Source organism: Lissotriton vulgaris, chromosome 11 (assembly GCF_964263255.1).
Source record: "Lissotriton vulgaris chromosome 11, aLisVul1.2, whole genome shotgun sequence".
Lineage (NCBI taxonomy): Eukaryota > Metazoa > Chordata > Amphibia > Caudata > Salamandridae > Lissotriton > Lissotriton vulgaris.
In genome coordinates this window covers 556,709,500-556,725,943 of record NC_141699.1, presented here as the reverse complement: position 1 = coordinate 556,725,943, position 16,444 = coordinate 556,709,500, and the positions used below count along the sequence as shown (strand labels likewise).

Here is a 16,444-nt window from a genome sequence, read left to right as displayed (position 1 = left end):
TGGAAAGGCCATTTGTATGCCATGACTTACTCGGCATTTTTGAGAGGAGCGGCAGTATGGCTCAAAAATTCTATTCCCTTTCAAATGATAGAGCAAAAAATACACACAGAGGGTAGGTATATGTTTGTGAGGGGGGACATTGGACGGGGCCCATATTGTACTTGGCAGCATATATGCGCCTAACATGGATCAGATAACGTTCCTCACCACGTTTAATGCGGTACTTGCTGACTGGTCGGAATATGACTGGATAATGGGAGGTGACTGTAATGCAGTGCTGGATATATCCCTTGATCGATCACACCCCCCTCTACATGCAAAGGAAAGTAGGAGACAAGCGGAGGCGCTAACTCAGTGGGTGGATGGTTGGGATTTGTCTGATATATGGCGAAATAAAAATTTGTTGCACAGGGAATACACCTTTTATTATCCACCTCATAAGCTACACACTAGAATAGATCGAATCTTATGCTCTAGGACCTTGTTGGGATCTGTGGTATCTGCTGAACATATGGGGAAGACATTATCCGATCATAATCCAGTAGAGGTCACGATGCAATGGGGTAGGATCCCCACTCCTATACCAACGTGGCGCCTATCGCCGGAACTACTAGAGGATACGGTATTTAGATCTACACTGTCTGATGCTATTGCACAATATTTCACCTTAAATACTGGCACAGCTAGCTCGAGACAGGTTGAGTGGGACGCCTTCAAAGTGTCAATACGAGGCGTTGCGATGAGCACGAAAGTGGGCATGAGGCACACAGTGATGGAGGGACTGAGAAGGGAGGAGGGGAGGCTGGCGATGCTGGAGAGTGAGGCAGCGGGTACAAATGCACAACTTACACAGTTACAAGAGGCGCATATCCATCACGCTGAACTGCTTGAGGAGTTGAGAATACTAGACTATAAAGAATACACATGCAAACAACATGCTCAAGCGGATAAATCGGGCCCATTACTGGCCAGATTGGTAGGAGATGCACCAGTGTACTCTCCCATTATGGAAGTGACTGATCAACGGGGCTCGCTGGTCCGGACACAAATGGGTATAAACAACACGTTTCAGGAACATTGTAAGACACTGTATGGACGTCATCCGCCGTTATCTGTGGAGCAGTATGACTCCTTTATGGCGGATCTTGACATCCCAAGACTCATAGCGGAACAGAGTACCGACATTGCTCGCCCCATCACGATTGTAGAAATAAAGCAAGCGATCCGAGCGCTACCGAGAGGTAAAACCCCTGGGACCGACAGCCTGCCGGCTGAGTTTTATGGGACATATGCAGACATTCTTGTACCGCATTTACACGTACTTTATTTGGAGTCGCTAAACACTACTGCACTCCCACCCACAACGTTACAGGCGCTGATAGTCTCACTCTTGAAACCTGGCAGGGACGGGCTACACCTTGCGAACTATCGACCTCTCTCGCTCTTAAACACGGATTACAAGATTCTTAGTAAAATTTTGGCGATGCGGCTGGCCCCCTATGTCCCACTGTTAATACACCCAGACCAATGCGGTTTTGTCCCCGGCCGAAGTACGGCGATGAACCTACGAAGGCTAAGCCAGATAATGCTCCATGAAGATGGGATAAACGGTATGGAGGGCTGCATATCTTTAGACATGAAACAGGCATTTGACTCCCTTAGATGGGATTACATGCTCGCAAAACTCAGTAGATTCGGACTTCCGCCCGAGTTTGTGGCTTGGGTAACACGGTTATATACACAACCGACGGCAAGGGTACGCACTAATAAATGCATTTCCAGCCCTCTTAGCATTGAGAAGGGCACCAGACAGGGCTGCCCACTCTCGCCCCTACTGTTTATCCTAGCACTGGAACCATTATTACATAAGCTCCGGGCCTTTGCACAACACAGGGGTCTACGGAGGACTGCAATGACGCATATAGTATCGGAATATGCGGATGACATCATTTTATATATATAGGGGACATGAGGGACAGTCTAGACCCAATACCAAACATTTTTGAGGACTTTCGAGTCATATCGGGACTCACGATAAACGACGCCAAGTCATACGGGTATTTGTTTGGTACCGCGGGTAGGGACACGCGACTGCGGTTCACCCCATATCACTTACAGATTGCGCCAATGACCTTTAGGTACTTAGGGATACAAATATATAGAAAGACGACAGACATGTTGGACGGGAACCTGGGCAGAGCAATCACCGCCTTAAAAGCACAGGTACAGTTCTGGAACACGCTGCCGCTTTCGGTGGCCGGAAGGGTAACCATCTCTAAGATGGTAGTTCTACCCGGTCTTCTCTATTTCTTCACGAACTTGCCGCTTATGATCCCAACACGTACGTTTAAAACAATAAACACTATATTGACCGAACTGGTGTGGGGTTCGGGAAGAGGACGCATTAGTATAGCCAAGCTGCAATTACCGACTGCACAGGGAGGCATGGGATTACCGGATATGTTGGCATATAACTACGCATGCCAACTACAATGGCTAGCCTACTGGCTGGCAGGCCGCAATCGTCATGAGATCGACATGACGGAAACGGATAGAGCGAACGGCGTCATCCATACATTATTGCTGCCAAAGGTTAAAATACCTGGATCGGCACTGCTTCTGCTTAGACTCGCTATTAGCTGCTGGAGGAAAGCAGTGAGGTATACGAACGCAACGACATCATATGCTCCCACGATACCACTCTTGGGGATTCCACTTGGGTTGCACGCACTAACAGAACACGACCTAACTGATTGGCATGATGCAGGAGTCACGCAGGTGGGTGACCTATTTGTGGATGGCGACATTATGCCATTTGCAGACTTTAACAGAACACATCAGACCCCTGACAGGTTATTTATATTATTTGCTAGAGTTAAACACTATGTGACACACACATGGGCACGGACTGGTGCGGAACCGTCCACGAACTCCCTGCTCACTATGCAATATTTAAAGGGAACGGGCAGCCATTTAACGAAATGGATAACGCAAGGCATTAGGGCCGGTAGGGCCATTTCCCTTCAACCCACAAGCGAACGTTGGGAGGGAGACATAGGGAGAGCCTTTAGAGACAAGGAGTGGGAGAGGATTCTGAAGTTCCCTAAAAAGGTCTCGAGGAACCCGAAATTTAAATTTATTCAGCTGATGATGATCCACAGAGCATACCTCACTCCACATAGGATACACTCCATGTTTCCTGCTGCTGCGGCCACATGCCCCCGATGCTCAGCGGACGACGCACAACTATTACACATGCTATGGGAATGCCCAAAATTAGATACTTTTGGACAACGGTACATAAGGAACTTATCAGGGTAGCTCCAGCAACACCGTACACCTCTGTAGAATATTGCATACTGGGGCTGGGCCATACTGAAAAGGAGAGGAGTGTAGCGTCCCGCTTCGCTGATATGGCACTGCTACTAGCGAAGAGAACGATTAATATGAGATGGAAATCGGCTAGGCCATCAGAACCAGACATTTGGCACGGGGAGGTGCTGAGATGGGGGAGAGCAGAGAGTGCAGAGTTACAGAGGGAGGAGCGTAGAGGTCTACGTAGACACCCCATTTCTTTGGAATGGAATGCAATACTGCTAGATTTTGAATCAGGTGCAGACGTCAGCCTGCCTCACACTGCAAATGAAGCCAATGACGGAGAGTCACAAAATTAACTAAAAAGAGACTATCGCCCCGGCCCCTCTCGAGCCCCCCTTCTCTCCCCCCCCAGTCTTCCCCCCTTTTTTTCTCCCCTCTTTCCCTCCCCACCACCCCCCCTTGTCCCTACCCCTCGCCTCCCCTCCCCCCGGTCCTTCCCCTTTCCTCGATGAAGCCCATATAAGAACTACTGAGGATGTAAAAACAGGTGCAGGAAGAGACAGACCGGATGAACAGTACAACAATAAGAACATGTTGATCTGTTGACATCGGGAGTGAATTGGACATGGCAGGGAACCGTTGAATATTGAGGGTATATATTGTTTTTTCTCATGAAATACTATGAACGAAGTACAAGGAATTTGTATATTGATCTATTTAGTGCCGGGGAAATTAGTGGGAGGGTGGGAGTTATTGTAACTGTAAGAGACTTAAAACAAAAACTGTAATACTATGTATAACAGATGTTGATAAGGCATGGCCTGTGAATTCATGATATATACTTGATGCAACGTCCATATTTAAATATGCCAATGTTTGAAATACTGCAATAAAAATTTTAAAAAAGTTTTTAAAAATCAGTGAGGGTCAGAAAACTAGTCCCAATGACTCATGGGATTCCAGATAAGTCTACAACTTGACAGTGACCACAAATCCCCTGAAACACAAAAAGATCTCATTTATTTAGCAAATACCTTTCAGCCCATCACCTCCAGTTAAACCTAGCAACTCATTATGTTGGCCACAAATACATAAAAACCCCAAATAACCTGATCGGCTTTGGAGCCACAGGCAATTCTTCAAATTAAGTATTCTTAATTTTGCGCTTTCAACCATGGGCAGGGCACAACACTGAACATACCTGGTTACAATGGGCCGGGCTGGATTAACTATCAAGAGAAATATTCACCTCCTTAGTGCATCAAGGGAATGGGGGCATCACAGAAATTTCCGTTGCCGGATTTACCATGGACCATATGGTGAAAAACTGCAAATGGTGCAGCTGAACCTATACAAAAAAGTGGAAGTATACAAATATAAAAAAAGTTTTATTTATTTATTTTAACATAACTTTTGACATATTTTAAATAACATTATATATTTTATATAACATATTTTATATACCATTATCTTCCATCTTACAGTAAATTTTGAAAAATCACATTTTATTTTACAGTTTATTATCGTTTATATTTTGAATTGGATATATATGGGGGGGGGGGTAAAAATAATTTACATGATTAGGGCCTCTAAAGGTCTTTATCGGGCCCTGCAATGGGCACACATAGAAACCAGTTTTTAAAATAGATTGAATTAGGCATCCTCCAGTACATTTCCAGACGTGACAGTCGGACGAGGTTCTCTCCGTGAAATGAAGCAAACACAAGGAGATGATGGACGGAGCTCTGAAACTTTTAAGACACTCATCTCCAGTCACAGATCTGTGTTGAAATCATCAATCCTTAGCTCACTTCGTCACCTCAGTTCAAACCCAGCTATATGCAAATCAGTCTGGACTCTGTGCCTCCTGGGAACAGTCCAACCTGAACTGCCAAGCTAGGTTTTCCCTGAACCGGAAACAAGCATCCTGGGATCAGTTTCTGGGTAACACCTTTCATCAGCCAGGCTAGCTTGAATCCAGTGGCAAATTGAGCAAGGGTCCCACATCTGGGCATACCCGGCCAACTTAGGGCGAACAAAGCAAACACAAGGAGATGATGGACGGAGCGCTAAAACTTTTCAGACCCTCACCCCCAATCACAGTGAATCCATCATCGTTCTTTAGCTCGCTTCGCCAACCCAGTTCAGACACAGCTATATGCAAATCAGTTTTGACCCTGTGCCTCATGGGAACAGTCCAGCCCGAACTGCCAAGCCATGTTTTCCCTGAACCGGAAACAAGCATCCTGGGACCGGTTTCCGGGCAACACCCTTCATCAGTCAGGCTAGTTTGAATCCAGTGGCAAAGTGAGCAAGGGACCCACGTCTGGGCATACTCTGCCAACTTAGGGCGAACAAAGCAACCACAAGGAGTTGATGGATGGAACGCTGAAACTTATCAGACACACCCCCAGTCACAGAGCTGGGTTATATCCATCATCGTTCTTTAGCTCACTTCACCACCTCAGTTCAGAAACAGCTTTATGCAAATCAGTCTTGACCCTGTGCCTCATGAGAACAGTCCAGCCCGAACTGCCAAGTCAGGTCTTCCCTGGACCGGAAACAAGCATCCTGGGATAGGTTTTGGGTTATAGCCCTCATCAGCCAGGCTAGCTTGAATCCAATGTGAAAGTGAGCAAGGGGCCCACATCTGGGCATACCCTGCCAACTTAGGGCGAACAAAGCAAATACAAGGAGATGATGGATGGAGCGCTGAAACTTTTCGGACACTCACCCTCAGTCACAGATCTGAGTTGAATCCATCATCATTCAAGACATGGCTTGGCAGTTCGGGCTGGACTGTTCCCATGAGGCCCAGGGTCAAGGGTGATTTGCATATGGCTGTGTCTGAACTGGGGTGGCGAAGTGAGCTAAAGAACGATGATGGATTCAACCCAGATCTGTGACTGGAAGTGAGTGTTTGAAAAGTTTCAGTACTCCGTCCATTATCTCCTTGTGTTTGCTTTCTACTTGTGTTTGCTTTGTTCGCCCTAAGTTGGCAGGGTATGCCCAGATGGGTCTCCTGCTCGCTTTGCCACTGGATTCAAGCTAGCCTGGCTGATGAGAGCGGTTGCCTGAAACCGGTCCCAGGATGCTTGTTTCCGGTCCAGGGAAGACATGGCTTGGCAGTTCGAGCTGGACTATTCCCATGAGGCACAGGGTTGTAGTGTAGTTCCTATATTCCCAATAGGCTCTGCGCATTGGAATAATATACTCAGCAGTGTAGATGTAGGACTGAGGTCGACTAGGTCTCTACTGACTATATTAGACTTAAGGTTTGCCAGCTAGCTCAGAGGTCACTAGAAAATTTCTCGAATAAACGAGGAGGAGTTTAACCTCCCTGGATAGACAAGAAGGGATTAGCTTCTGACAACCATATAACATGACAACTTTGCTCCCTCAGAATAAGAGTGTATCTCTAGAGTCGTGTGAAAACAATAGACAGCTATTTCACTCAGTCATTGTGCGTACTTAGTTTCACCATCAACATCGTGTCATATGCAGACGACACCCAGCTCATCCTCTCCCTATCCAACGAGCCCAACACCGCCAGACGCAACTCTCGAGAAGGCATGGAAGCCATCGCCAAATGGATGAAAAACAGCTGCCTACAACTAAACACCAACAAAACAGAAGTACTCATCATGGGCCCAAACCCCGACGCCTGGAGCGACACCTGGTGGCCCACCGCCCTCGGAAACCCGCCAACCCCCACAGACCACGCACGCAACCTGGGAATCATCCTGGACTCCGAGCTCAAAACGGACCGCCAGATCAACTCTGTCTCATCTTTCTGCTTCCACACCCTCCGCCTCCTTCGTAAGACCTTCAAATGGATCCCCCTCGAACACCGAAAGACAGTCACTCACGCCCTGGTCACCAGCAGACTCGACTACGGCAACGCACTCTACGCCGGAATAAACAAAAACCTCATCCGCAAGCTAGAGAACATCCAGAACGCCGCCGCAAGACTGGTCCTCAACCTGCCAAAACACTGCCACATCTCCCAGCACCTGCGCACACTCCACTGGCGCCCCGTCGAGGCAAGAATCACCTTTAAGATGCTCACCCACGCACACAAGGCCCTCCACGGCACCAGACCAGCATACCTGAACAGCCGACTCAAATTCCACGCACCCCAAAGGACCCTACGATCAGCCCAGCTTTCCTACGCCGTGGTCCCCCGCACCAGAAAGACCAGATCGGGAGGCCGCTCCTTCTCCTTCCTCGCGGCCAAAGCACGGAACGCCCTTCCGCTCCACCTCAGACAGACAACATCGCTCCCCATCTTCGCAAGAAACCTCAAAACCTGGCTCTTCGACAGACCCCCTACTTGATGGAATGGAACCTGCACCCCCCCCCCCCCCCCACCCCTAGCGCCTTGAGACCCTTACGGGCGAGTAGTCGCGCTTTAACAAACTCCTGATTGATTGATTGACCAGAGTGCAGAGAAAAGAGAGACGGGCGTTTTCAATAAAAGGTGTAATTTATTGAGCAGTCTTCTTTCTCATGCAAGAGAAATTAATTGCCATAATTGCAATACTTAATGTAAAGTAAAGTGCGTACAGTAAAAAGAGTATTATGAAATAATACTGTAAAAGCATTGATATGGTTTCTTAGCCATAAGATACTTTAAAATGGATAAAATATATACATACATATATACATTGACTAACGTACTCAACTGGTGCTTCGAAATACGCCTACCCCGGTGTACCTGACCTAAGCCTAATACGTGGGAAGGAGTAAGTAAGTAGCAGTTTAAGTTAAGTTGGTTTTGCCAAGAATCTGATTCAAGAATTCTCTTTAAGGGTTTAGTCAGCTCGGTACCTGGGTAATAGAATGCAGGAGGTCTGGTATCTCTCTTTCAGGACTCGATATCCCAGCAGCCCGCGAAGGCGGCTGAGAACACCGGGGCTGGATTTTCTCGGCAGGAGAAAAGACAGCGTCTCTCTCAGTGCGTCAATGGAGGAGGGGCAGCGTCCGTGGGCTATCGCATCAGCTGGGCTCTCGGGCAAGTAGTTAGCTACTCGGCTCCAAAACCACCACCGTGTGTTTGCTTAAGGCAACATTGGTATATTTATACCTGAAAGGTGCCGGGTTTGACGTAAGGTTGGACATAAGACGTCAATAAAGATGTCACTAAGAACTGGCCGTTCTTACAGTGCTTCACAGGAGTTCTAGGGCGAAATCAAAACAAAAGCAAGTGGGGATTTCCCAGGTTGCTGGAGGTTTGGTTTGTTTAGAGAACTCGTTGTGCTTTCTAGGAGTCCGGGGAAGTAACCTTGCTTAATGTGACTGCACAGTCTACAACTAGATATGGATATGATTCCTATGCCATTATAGGGATATTATTGATTATAACCGTACAAGGGCATAAAATAGAAATATCGATTTAGGTTCCTAGATAAAAACAAAATACCCACTCCACGATCTAATGTCCATCATTACTAAAAACGAAGCAATTGTTAATATTTAAAGATGCATGTATATTCCAACCCACCCCAAAATACATTTTTTGCATTCGAAATGGTGTATGCGAAATACACGAAAGTGATTATTGGTACTGTACGCTTTTCAAGCAGTGTAATCATTCAGTTAAACATGCTTATATATATTAGCTGAACGATTTGCGAAAATTACACATGAAATGGCTCTTAATACAGAAAAGAAGCTCGAGACCATTCCATCACATATAAATATAGTTGCTGTAAATGTGCTAGAGGCTGAGGTAATAGATTGTCTCTAGAGTTCCTAAAAATAGAAGCTCTGTTCTTTAAGAATAGTTCTACTTTAAGCAGAGTACATGTGCAAGAAAAAGGGAGATATTTTGGAAGTTAAAAAAATTGATTTCGCTTTCAGGGGAGAAAATAGTTCCAAATGTTTTCAGTAGCTTTTGTTTATCAAAGCCGAAGGCCGAATTCAGAGTTAAGGGGAACGCTGTGTGCTCGTTGGTTAAAAAGTTATTCTTTCTGTTCAGGGGAGAACATCATTTCAGACAGACTCGCAAAAAATTGGTCTACGTATTCAGGTGAAAGTTCGACCAAGTTTGAAAATGCCGAAACAGTTCAGTCGTGAGAATGATTGCTATCATCGATGTCAGGATCAGCAATGCTCACAGAAGGTCGTACCTGGGTGATGCTGCTCTCATCTCGTACTTCACTGCCACCTAATCGTAGTGGTGAAGTCTCAACGAATGCCGTCATCAGAATGGGTAGCCGCTGGGGACAACACGATGCATGAGCCGTTACAGGACTTAGCAAAGTATCTGTATCCAATGGTACTGCTGATGGTAGTGTAAGACAGACGTCCAACACGCATTCTTCTTCGCATAGCATACATCGAAGCACAGGTAGGATGCAATTTTTCCAGATTGGTCTGAATGAAAGAAACCAGGTCATATTCAGATCTCTTAGCCGGGCTAATCCAAGGACTCTAGTTATGCGGTCCCGATAGCGTATAGCTAGGATCGTTTCTTCCATCGTTGCTGGAGTCTTGTCTGCGACTTGGCTTGCCATATCGGAGCAGAAGGATCAAAAATAAAATACCTGCTACGAGTCCCAAAAGTAGTGGCAGGCCGCCAAAGACAGAATGGACAAAATTGGGAAAAATGCCCAGAACTGCTTCGAAGGGTGTTAGCAGTCCCGAAAGAATTGTCTTAAATATATGTGGGATACCACTGGCATCAGACATATTTAGGATTTGGCTTAGCATTTCTACGAAATGCACGGGGCAATTGTTGATAAAAGGGTATGTATCTCTGCCGCTGTCCTTGCAACCAGAAGACCATACGTTTCTTTAGATGACGTTAAAGGCACGGTTGTCTGTAAAAGAACAGACTTCATTCTGCTTAAAGTATCAATTCGAATAGAAGAGATATTCAAAGAAGGCCAAATCGTCGCCTCCGTATCTTGAGTGCTGTTTGGATACAATACTTGCATACAGCAAGTGACCATGGAACTAACGCTTACGAGATAGGCTTTTCCTGGCATCATGCCACAACAGCTGTGATCCACTATTAGAATATAGCTCCCGCTAGAAAGCCGTCTAAAGAATGGCTCTATCTGTGTTGCAGGTGTGCTGTGCTGGTGACATGAAAGGTTATTTGAAGTCCCCTCACAGGCCCCATGTAAATTAATACCTTGGCACAGAAGTATACCGCTTAGTGAATGTTTACAATTGTCACCACTAAGAAATACATTCTGTTTCCTTACACTATAACATGTGTGTGCGTGAGGCAATTTCCATGATGACTTAATGTACCCTTTACCCAACCTTTCATACTGGCCCGCTGGTATATACTCTTGGCAGTATTTAAATTGGAAAGTTGTTATCGGAATTGTAATTATTCCGTGTATTATCCATTCAATGACAGGTCTCTCTGACATTGTCAATGGTAATCTCTCAAGTTTTTCAATGCTCAGAATCGTATAGTCTGCTCCCTTTTGTGCCAAACGGATTTGTTTATCAGTAAGGTTAAAGAAAGAGAATAATGACGTTATGTTTATCAAACGCCATGGCACGTATCCTGAACGCAGATTTTGCAACGTCCAGCCGAGCTGTACAATAGAACGTAATTGGGACTGACCGTGTTGTAACATTAGTAAGTCCTGATCTATTATATCGATTGCAGATGATACAATACTGTCCAGTGAATATATTGTGGAGGACAGAGTCATTAACCCATTGTCCACAACAGAAAGTGATTTTTCCAAATTAATATGATCAATTTCTCGTATTTTTTCTGCTGTCTCAATTTGCATTACTTTCCAAGCTTCGTTGTACGCAGCATATATACCAGCCGCTATGAAACGTTTTCGACGCTGTTTGCGTGGTCCCATTATGAAATCACGCAATTCAGCACCGTCTTTAAGTAAAGTCAAGTGTTGCTTAATTTCTGCCAGTGTGGATCTCTCTAGCCACTCAAGGCATAGTTTCCCTACACTGTATGTTGTAACTATCCCTGGATGTTGTCTCTGGGAGTATCTAGGGTCTGGTCTGGTCATTTTGAACCCCTGTATTTTGTTCAGGAATCTATCTTGACAGTTATTTGTGTCTGTTGGCCAGATCAACCATTTTTTACAATCAGGATGTGTTCTGTTTTGCTGTAAAATATGGGATACGTCTATCTCAACATCTGTAGTGGTATTACTATCAGGTATCGGCTTTGGAATAGACGGTTTATTTAAGTCTTTAATCTTGGCTAGGCCAAGACAACTGGTCTGTTGAATGGTTTCATTCAAGAATATAATTTGTTCTGGGATCATGCAGGCTCTAAATAATGCATCTAAACCTTGGACCTGCCATTCTTTTGTACCCCAGATGGTTTTCGTTTCAATGTTGTTTTTCCAGAAATAAAAACTAAATGTAATCATTTTTTCATAAAATGTTTCAGAATAAATCAATTTAGTATTTGTCAACATTGTTTTTATCCCTGTCTTATTTAACATTTTAAAATAAAAAGTTCCTGCATCACTTGTGTTAAACCCTGTGAAGTATGGGAATTTCTCATAAAAAATGTTCGAACTGCTTTTAGGTGGAGTTGCACAATGTTCCCATTGATTATACTTAAAAACATCTCTAGGTTGAGCAGATTTCTACAAATAGTGATGTGCAAAGTGGTTGTAACAGTACATTTGTTCATAGTTCGACGAACCCTGTAAATAATCATGTTCTGTAAATTTTGCTGACAATACTATATCTGACATCATATTATTTATGCTTTCAAAGTCCCAATCATCAGAGAATGTATTTGGTTTTACAAAGTCACTTAATGAAACCTTGAATTGATGTGGATATTTCAAGAGTTCAACCGGGCCATAGATTTTGTAATCCGTTTTGTCCCAAGCTACCCCACCGGGTATTGGAATGGCTGTGACATTCACTGATGATAGTTCTCTTTTCTCGATGTGAGATTACTTGTGTGGTTTTAGGACCAAGTTGATGTTCTGACTTGCTGTGTCCATTGTACTGTATTTTCCCTCAATGAAGTTTCCCAAACAAAGTACCATGATGAGCCAAAGCAGGGGGAAAAGTACACCTAGCACAATCCAAAATTCAATGCATGGAGAAATCAGATAGGTTTCTTTGAGTTGATGAAAGAGTTCAGTTACTTTATCTTTGATAGTTTTTGTTGCTGGCTTTTCTTCAGGTTCGCTTTGATCTTCAGAAAAGTTATCGAAATTAATGAAGTAGCCAGATGCAGTTCTGTCAATTGTTGGAATTGCTTCCGAATTTTCTTTTGCTTTTTCATTTTTTGTTTCATTAGCATAGTCTGAGGCTACATCATTGTAGACAGGTGAATCTTGACGAACTGTTGCAATTTGGGTTTCTAGAGGCAAAAGTTCCATGGCATTGTTGCATAGTCCTTTTTTATTCACTGCAGGTTTATCAAATGTGATTAGTCTCTCAGTTTGAACCTCTTGGATTGTAGCAAATTTTGGTATTCTGCTATTTCTTGGGAGTCCACTGGGCCTACTACTTATTATTGGCCACATGCTTGTGGTTTTACCAGGTCGATGGATACAACTCGGTACTACTTTTTACCAGCAAGGGGCGGTAGTACAACTGATCTTGTTCCGCTGACAGCTAAGACAGGTACTGCTATTCTGTAAGAAGGCCCAAATTCCTTCTTCACCGCGATCTTCTCTCTGACCAGATACCCAATCTTTGGAATCCAGACAGGCCTTGCTGGGACAGGTGGTTTATTTTCAGTGGTTGTTGGCTGCTGTTTTAACTTTATGTTGCTCAGGGCTTTTCTTGTTTCACTTAAGTCCTGTAAGACAGCCACACGATCTTTGATATCAAAGCATTTCTTTTCTTCTACCACTGAAGTCTGACTATCTAAGTCCTGAATATGCATTCTAGTTCCGAACAATAGTTCGTACGGACTGAAACCTTCAAGAGAATTTCTTGGCAGATTATTAAGACTACGTTGGACACTTGTTAAATGTTGGACCCACCCATCACCCGAACCTAATACCCTCGCCGTTATAGATTGCTTTATGTCCCGGTTTTTTCTTTCCACAATCCCATTTCCCTCAGAATGGAAGGGACAAGAGTACCGCAATGCAATGCCCATGCTGGTCATGGCCTCCTTATAAGCTTGAGAGCTAAAAGCAGGACCCTGGTCAGAATGTAGCATGCCAATTGCGTATGTGCTGATAAAGACTCGCAAATCTTTTATAACAGTTCTGGCGTCAGCGGAGCGCTGGTGTCTGTATTTTTAAGCAAATCTAGTCTTAAAAGGAAACTTTTAAATGGCACGCTGGATTTTACGTATAGAAAGCCTTATGCTAACTACAAGAAGGAACATGGCAATACTCCGGTTGGTTCGTTACTGCGATCTCTGTTGCAGTTTGGACAGCTATTTGCAAATTTGTAATGTTGCAAGCTCATCCCCGGCCACCAGTATTCTGATTGTAATTCTTTCAGAGATTCCTTGATCTCTTGGTGCCTTAGACCGAACTCCTATGTGTGCGTCCGCTATTAAGAAGGTTCTCCTGTTCGTGTTTGGAATTACTCTATCACCCACTCCAGGGTTCGAGCAAAAGGAACGGAGTTTGCATCAATTATGTATGTATAATTGAGTGGATAGTTCACGGGTAGTGCTGCACAGTCGCCTTTTGAAGACGTTTTTACCGCCAGCATGGTTTCCCCGTCTATGTATTTTTCTGAACGCTTTTTTATGGCTACGGAAGCCGGTTGAGTTGTTTCCGCTGTGGCTGTATTAGCCAATGAATTCCCTGCAACGTGAACGCCATCACGTTGATGACTGTGCATGTATCACGTGAGTCTTTCGTAGTTCTTTCTGCAAAAGAACTACCTGTTCCCAAAGCTTCTTATGCTTTATTGTGGCACCTGTGTCATCTTTGTAATCATTTTGAACCCAGTTCTGCAAGTCATTATTGTAAGATTTGACGCAGAAATGTGAATCGCACACTATTAGTGTCGGGAATTCACGATCGGCATTTTCAAGCGCCATCTTTAAAGATCTGATTTCAGCTCGCTGAGCCGAACAGTTTCTCAGTGATTCAGTTTTTGTTATTTTTGGTCTGAATTTACCACAGAGCCAGCGACCTTTAACAATCGTGCACGCTGCATTGTAGGATTTATTATCCACATCGTAATGTTGTGCAAATCTGTCCATATAGATTACACAAGAGTACTGTTGGAGAGGCAGAATTTCGATTGGCAGAGGATATTCTTCTTCATATTTTAGATCTTTCATTTTTTTCATGTTCGGGTCAAAATAGTATTTCACGTCTTCTGTAGCAAGTGAAGTTTCCCACTGTATCCATTTTGGATCTAATGCCACCGTTTTTAGATTAACTGGGCTTAATAATGTCTCAAGGGCTGATTCTGCTGTATAAACAGTTATTCTTTTGCCTTGGGCTTGGGCTCTTTCTTTTGCTACAGCAGTTTGAACCGCATTTACAATATTTTCTGTAAGACTGAATGTTTTTTCAGCTTGTGTGTACAAATGTGATTTGTAGCTATTGGTACCGTTTCTCCCTCATTAGAGGTCAGGTACGTGAATCCGCATCTTCCTGGGATGACTCGGATTACAAGGTTGCGTGTGTTGTCACAAGTTTGTAATTTTGTTTTAGCTAACATGTCTGTTTGCAATGATCTCAAAATGTCTGTGTGTTTCTGAGTCCAATTGATTGGTTTAAAATCAGGTTTTATTAATTCATAGAGAGGTTTAACCCTCTCTGCATAATTTAGAATGTAAGTTCTTCCGAAATTCAGGAAACCTAGTATTGATTGTAAGTTTTTCAGCGTTTTTGGAGTACAGCGCACTTCTCTAAGAAGTTGTCTGCTAGGCTTTTGCCTTCACTTGATAATTCATATCCCAAAAACAGGACAGTTAGGTGGGCAATTCGTGATTTTTTAAAGTTGAATTTGTAACCCTCTGCTGCTATGGTGTTCACTCTTTTCAAGTGAGTATCCAGGTCATCATCTGTGAGATAGATGTCATTGACATACGATAATGCCTCATCATCATATATTTGTAGTAACTCTGTTACCCTTGCTGAGAATAATCCTGCAAGAAACAACTAGGGGTTGGCTCCAATCAGTAAGGCTGAGCCCAAATCATTAAAGAACAAACAGAAGTGCCAGTACTGATATGAGTGGATTTAAATAAACAAATAATCATCCAGGACTCGAAGAGGCATTCAAGAACGGGGATTGCTAGTTAATAGCTTTTTATTTAAACAATTTTTGAAAAAACATTACACACAGATTTTTCAGTTCATCATACCAAGGTACGCATACGCCAAGGTATAGCGCCGGCCTGAACGCCATCGGCCCGTATGTTGGTCTATTTCGCAATTTTTATGTACGATGGTGCTACATGGAAGCAGACCGTTTCTAAGACAAGCCCAGGCTCTGAATTGAATTCCGCACTATTCGCGGGATCCGATAGAAGCACCATTCCACATATTAGGCCCCTCCTATTCACAGAAGCGACGATGCACTAAGCGCGCATAAAGCAGTCATACGCCCGACTTCGTCAACTTCAGACCCTGAAGGCTCCTCAAGACGTTTCTATCGACCACGGAGATCGATTACGGAATGATTGTTAACCCCGACCAGGCCCCGAAACACATATTGTTATACTAGGGGTTCACGTTCTGATCCCGGCAGTTTTTCACCGCCCTCTTAAGGACACATTAGAAAGAGATACCTTGCACTCCATGTAAAAGATTCGGACTCATGTTTCTTAATTAAACTTTGGTGCTTTCCAGAACAATCTGCATCCACACCCATTGATACTCCATGAGGCCCTGAAGAGAATCCCAAATAAACTGGTGGGATTCGAAACGCGTAGGCCCCGCCACACCCTGGTCTGCGAGAGCCGCAGGCTATTGAATGAACCTTCCCTGCCGCTCCATGTTGTACATTACCTAGGATTAATAGTTCTAATGATTTTTGACCATTTGGTTCGATATATAGGAATGTACTGATCATAAATTATTATTTTTCCGAATATCATTGAAAAATCCTTTGCAGACTGTGGCCTTCTCCCTTTTCAATTCCCTGTATTGTACTGTATATATATATATTGTATTATATGCTTTGTGTTTTTTCTTCAATTGGTTGAGTGGTATTGTTTGGTTGT

The 16,444-nt window shown here is 44.0% G+C and overlaps 1 protein-coding gene across 1 annotated transcript in view; it reads right to left on the bottom strand.

Annotated features, from left to right (window-relative positions):
- The window catches only part of LOC147683144 (uncharacterized), a 454,065-nt gene extending 449,414 nt beyond the window's left edge, over window positions 1–4,651 (bottom strand). Inside the window, exon 1 of the mRNA XM_086944791.1 lies at window positions 4,520–4,651. The gene's annotated coding sequence lies outside the window, so the exon portion shown is untranslated. The remainder of the gene's footprint in view (window positions 1–4,519) is intronic.
- Between the last annotated feature and the right edge of the window lie 11,793 nt (window positions 4,652–16,444).